Genomic DNA, 6496 nt, shown 5'->3' on the forward strand with positions numbered 1-6496 from the left:
GAATAAAATTGAAGCAAAAATATGTTGGGAACTAAGAGATTAATTAGGATTTATCTGCAACAGGATAGCCAATATCATGTTAAGTGGGACTCTTCAATCAGAATGAGCTAGGGAGCTGCACGTGCTCTGTTACTCTTAGTAAAAGTCTAATAATAGCAGATCCTATCTTATAGGGATCTTGTAAGGATTATATGAGATTTGCTATGGTACAGATAAAGTGTAAGTGTATGCTAAAAGCATTCAGTACTTTTTTATCTTGACCCAGAAGAGAGATGCACGGGTTACCATATTGAACAGTGACAGTAGAACTACCCATCACACAAATGTAAGTCAGGGGAATTGGCAAAACTTCATAATAGATTGATTATGAAAATAAAGTAGATGATATGTTTAGGAGGCCTTTCAATCTCTGGCTTGAAGTTGTCAGTAATTACAAGAGAGGTTTGAGGAGAGAAAATGGGAAGGAGATGCAAACGTGTCTATTGTGGGTATATCTACTTGAAGTGACCTGAGTGAAAGACAAGGTAGATACACAGTTAGGACACAAACATCTTGATTGGAATTGTTTATTTGGGGGTAAATCTCTTCAAATAATTGGTATACAAAAAAATAAGTAGGTTCATTCACATAAGCAAAGTGTTGGCAGAAAGATCAGTTGACCAAAGTTGAAACCCTACCATATAGCAATATTTAAAGGACAAGCAGAAACAGAGAAGAGCAAAGAACTAGGCTAAATTAGTGTAATGGAAGCTGAACATTTTAAAGGTTTCACAAACAGTTCATGGTCAACAGTACCTGCATGAAAAATATCTAGATTATATATTTACTAAACGCGACAGTTGGATTTGACCACAGAAAGTTTTGATGACTTCAGTTTTGGTGGAGTAATTGGGTTGCAAGTAAAATTAAGATAATAGAGTAAATGAAAAGTCAGGAACTAGAAACAGTAAGTGTACTATACTTTCAAGAAAGTAAGCTTAGAGGAGAAGGCAAGCCCAGAACAGGGGAAAGCAAGGTGTAATGAGAGTATTTAAAAAAAATTGGAGAGTCTTATCAGATTTCTCTCTCATGTACTTTACTGACTAGTGATACAATTAATTGACGAGGAATTTAGTGAATCAAAATTCGAATGTGGAGAAAAGGTGGGAAAAATATCAACTTCTGTTTAGAACATGGTGCAATATAAATGCATATATTCAAGTGAGTAAGATATAAAATAAGAATTCTAGAAGGGAAGGCAGGTTAAAAATTGCAAATTAAGCAATCATTGGACAACTGATAGTAGCTTAATCCATTGGAGTAGATAGAATTAACTAGGAAGGTCAGAAACAGTAAGGGGAATATCAATTCTGTTAAATAAAATATTCAAAATTCAGACAGAGGATGCATAATTATCATAATTAATTGAGTAGACTTAAATATTATAAAAGATAAGTAAAGAGAGAGTCAGAAATGGCTAGAGAGAGATGAAATTTTCAGGAGGGGGATAATCAACCAAAAGAGGAGAAATAAAAGGAAGAATTTGATGAAAATTGAAAACAAATAGTTTTTCCAATTAATGGAAAGACCACAGGGTTGGGAATCCCCTCCCAGAAAAATTTTAGAGCGGCAGAATTCTTTAGAGCCTGTCATTCTACAGAAAAAGACTAAAACATCAGTGACTTTATTATGTTCACAGTCAAAAAAAGCAATAGGGACAGTATCTGAAAGATCTTGCCATTATTCAAAGAAATTATTAGGAAACATACACTTATGAGTAACTTTACAGGGAATATTTTGTTACTAAAGTGTTTCAGAGTGATTAGAAGAATAAGATAATCCAAGAACACTTCTTGAAGGGCTGATATTTTGGGGAATAATTACTGAATTTGGGGTTTGAAAATCGTCACAGTAAGTTGCACAAAATAATTTGCTGTATTTTAACTGATAGCCACCGAATTAATATGCCTTCAATTTAAACATGAAAGTTTATGCATTCAATATAAAAATGAGCATGCCTGAATTAATTTAAAAAATGGTCATTTTAAACTAGAAAGATTTAGTATAGTTTTTATAAAATCATCAAAAAAGTAAGAAATGAATCGTAATTCTAATTTGCTTGTTAGAATTAACTGATGCTATTTAAAACATACTTTTATACTCACTTTTATAATTACCTCTGGAACATTTCTTTGTTTTTAAAAAACAAACTTTACTACTACCATTACTTCCCACTCTTCTATTTATCTTGCCAAAAGACAGTCAAAACACGCCAAAAGTTCATCTTAAAATCTAAGGAAAACATCCCAAATCTCTGAGCCAACTCTGAGCAAGAACATATGGGATATGCAGTGGTGGGGGTGAGAAGGGAATGTTTTGGTTGAAATAGAACCTATACCACAGTCCTTATAAGTCCATTTTTGAGAAATAATAATATATACTTGCACATATATACATTAATGTACACATGTACATAACACACACATGCAACACATGAAATCTTGTATTAATACACTTATCTAATAGTGTTCTCTAGGGTAGGATGCCTCAGTGTTACTATGGGGAAGATTGGGAGCTTGTTAAAATTCAGGCTCTACTTTAGTAAATCTAGGATGGGGCCTGAGACTCTGCAATTCTGACAAGTGCCTAAGTGATGTCCTCTGCAGGCCTGACCACATTTTGCAAAGATCTAGAATACATAAATTTTGTTTGGAAAATGAGTATAAATATGTAGATATTTATGTAAATAGAAACATTAAAATATTTTAAAAGTCAGAGGTAAAAATGCACAGCTCAATCGATTCAAACTTATTGACCAACAAACTTCAAGATAAACCTAATGCTCCTTCCCACAAACTCGTTAGATAATACTATATTACTTTAAGTGCTTATTTTATTTAAAGTATGAAGTCAATACTAATTAATCTATTGTGAACTTTCATTTCACTTTTACCTAAATCACTCTTCTAAATATTTTTAAAGATGTATTATTATTATTATTATTATTATTACTATTTTAGAGAGAGAGAAACATCTTGTGAGAGCAACATCAATCGGCTTCTTCCTGCCTATCACTAGGGATCGAGCCTGAAATTAGGGCATGTGGCATGACTAGGAAGAGAGCAGGCAACCTTGCGGTGCAGGGTAGGATGCCCAACCAACCGAGTCACACCAGCCAGAGCTCTTGCAAACATTTATATAATTTATTAATCTGCATTGCTACTTAACTTTTTCAGTGGTATGAACTGTCTGCCCAATATTTTAAGTTCTTTAATGGTGAAGTAAATACAAAAGCTTATTTAGAAGAGAGAAGACACTGTTCAGGAATGTATTATAAGCTCCATTTTATTTTGAATATGTGATAATTATAGTTTGATGAAAATTTTCCAAAATATGTATTAAAAGACCACTTTTCAACAATTCAAGGAGACTTCAAAGCTTCACTAACATAAGAAAATCATCGTAAAAATAAACCCATGACTTCATATGAAATGAATTTGTGTTTATAGGTATTACAAAGTTTATCTAAAGATTAAAAAGTAACATCCCTCATTTCTAATGAACTAATTTTAAATACAAAACAGCATTTTAGCCCTGGCCAGGTGGCAGCATCATCCTGTGCACCAAAGGGTCATGGTTCCATTCCCAGTCAGGGCGCGTGCCCAGGTTTACATCCAAGTGTAGGGGAGGCAACCAACTGAACAATCTCTTCTTTCTCTCCCTCTCCCTTCCCCGCGCTCTCTCTCAAATCATTTTTTTTAAAATTATAGAATAAAAAAGCATTTTAACTTTCTTGAAATATCGATTTGTTCAGTAAAACAAATAATTGCAATATGGATTATTAATGAAAGGGAAATGTTTTTAAAGATGTCATAATTGAAGCTATATTTATGGCTCAGGGAAAAATGTAGATATATCCAAAGTATTTTTTAAACCAAAAAAAAGGTGGTATAGGATTATTAAATGCTCTATAGAAGTATATTTTGAGAACACATGGCTTCAATTTTGTTTCTCAAGTATCTTGTAAGCCTGAACATAAAATAGCATTACTCATTACAGAAAAATTAACTGATTATGTGCTTGTCTAACTATAGTCGTCAATTCAGCCGGGAACCAGAAAAATTATTCATATTAAGTCATAGGGATCTTATATTCAACAATGTCAAACATTTGTGATTTTTCACGGATGCTCTGGTTTCCACAAGTTCCCAAATAACCTCACCTGCTTTTCCAATTTGTCTCCTAGACTGTGCTATGGGTCAGTGATCCCTATTATGTCATGTCAATACAGTGGTTAAATAATGATAAATAATTTAAAATGTGGCAGGTTATCCACTTCTTAATGTCAATCATCTTAACCCATGCAGTATTTCCCAAGTTAAAATGGAAGCTATTTCTATTCCAAACTCTACGTTTTTATACACCCAAATATATTTCATCCAAAAAAAAAAAATACATACAAGGTAATTGAAGCTCAAAAAGTTAATGAATTTGAAAATACAAATCAAGGTAAGAAAGATTTCCACCTAAAACATCCTATATAATAAAAGCCTAATATGCAAATTGTCCCCTAGACTGGGAGTTCAACCACTCACTCTGACATGTGCTGACCACCAAGGGGTGGCACAGAACATAGTGGGCATCAGTATTGGCAGTGGGTGGCTGTGGAGGTTTGCCAGCCCCGATGGGACCGACGAGAGCAGGACCACGGGGGATGGTGGAGCAGGTGAGCGTGCGGTGCTTGGCCAAGGCAGGTGCGAGTGGGGCCCAATCGTCCCGCTGATCATCCCACAGATGGTAACGGGGGGGTGGGGGGGGGTGCTAGCCATGATCAATCGCCCCACAGGTGAGATGGTGGAGCAAGTGAGGGGTCGGCACCAGTCCAAGATCAGGTGCTAGAAGGGGCCATAAGGCTGGGGGCTCAAGCTGGGGCCTGATCCCCACAGGTTACCCTGAGGGACCCCACCCATGTACAAATTTGTGCACTGGGCCTCTAGTCTATATATATATATATAAGCCTAATCAACCATTACGACCAGACCACCAGACCACCAGGGGACAAGATGCTCAATGCAGGAGCTGCCCACTGGTGGTCAGTGTGCTTCCACAGCCAACCTCCCGCAGCCGGCCAACCTCTGACAGTTCCACCCCCTGGCCTGCCGGCTTGAATCGGCCCCAAACAGGACTTGGCAAGATGGCCCTGATCGGCCCTGATCGCTGGCCAGGCTGAGGGACTCCACCCATGCATGAATTTGTGCAATGGGCCTCTAGTTTTTAAATAATTAAAAATATAAGAATATATAATTATTTAGAAAAAATATACTTTTCTCCAGTTCTTAATTATGGCCATGAAAAGGTTCAAATATACAGGTTATATTCTTTTTTAAAATTACTTTATTTTATTTTATTTTATTCTTTCATCACCATTTATCCCCTCTATGCCCTCTTCTTATTATTTCAAATGTGTTCACTCTGCAATTTCTATTATTTAGTTAGTTTAGGCTCAGATATTCAATAATTATTTTTTGAAACAGGAGTTGGACCTTTTGCAATTTTCTTTAAAGTACAAAAGCTGGAATAAATTTACAAGTCAAGGTCACATATAGGACGTCTGTCTGTTGGAAATAGTGTCATATCTAAACACATGAAGGGGTAATGTCATATGTCAGTACTCACTTCACTCGATTTCATGAAAAATGTTTTGTTTTTAAGACCCTGGCTTTGAAAGCTGTTATAGACCACACACTCCACTAGAGGGCTCTGCAGAGGCAGCAGCCACTGCTGATGAAGAGTGAGGTGTTGAGAACAGCTCATTGACACAAAGCCCAGAGGTCACCACAGGAATTAGCACAACTTTATTTTTAGGTTTAGTTTAATTACTTTCCTGATTGGTAGTAATTAAAAATGGTTATGGATGCCTATGTGTGAGTTTTATCTGATCACATTCATTCTTTTACTTATCTGGATGCTGTGATGAGTTCATCATAGCCCTGAGGAACCAAGAAAATAAAGTGTCACATTTAATTAATAGTCCAGATAAATCTATCTATTTCCACACTGAAAAATGTTGAGATGAGTGACACGATTTCTTCTTTATAATTCTCCTCCATACAGTTTTCCCCCATTAAAATATATGAAAATGACCTTAATGCAAGATTTGCAATGCATTAAAGGTATTTTCTGCAAAATAGATGATTAAGTAAAATGTACTGGGAAAAGTGAGGAACATAATAAAGCTGCCATTGAAATGAACAGGATTTCCCAAATGGACAGACATCACCTAGAAGCCCCCTTATGTATGGCAAAGAGAATACGGGGCTCTCCTGTGGCATTTATGGTACAGGCCTTTGCAGAGAGCAGCAACCACACCAAAAATGGAATAATTTGATCTTAGCACTTTAAATTTTAAGGTGTACAACTTCAAAAAGGGAAAAAGAAAGAAAGAAGGAAAGAAAGAAAGAGCACAACTTCAAAAAGGGAAAAAGAAAAAAAGAAAGAAAGAAGAAAAGAAAGAAGG

Source organism: Myotis davidii, unplaced genomic scaffold, assembly GCF_000327345.1.
Source record: "Myotis davidii unplaced genomic scaffold, ASM32734v1 scaffold482, whole genome shotgun sequence".
Classification (NCBI taxonomy): Eukaryota; Metazoa; Chordata; class Mammalia; order Chiroptera; family Vespertilionidae; genus Myotis; species Myotis davidii.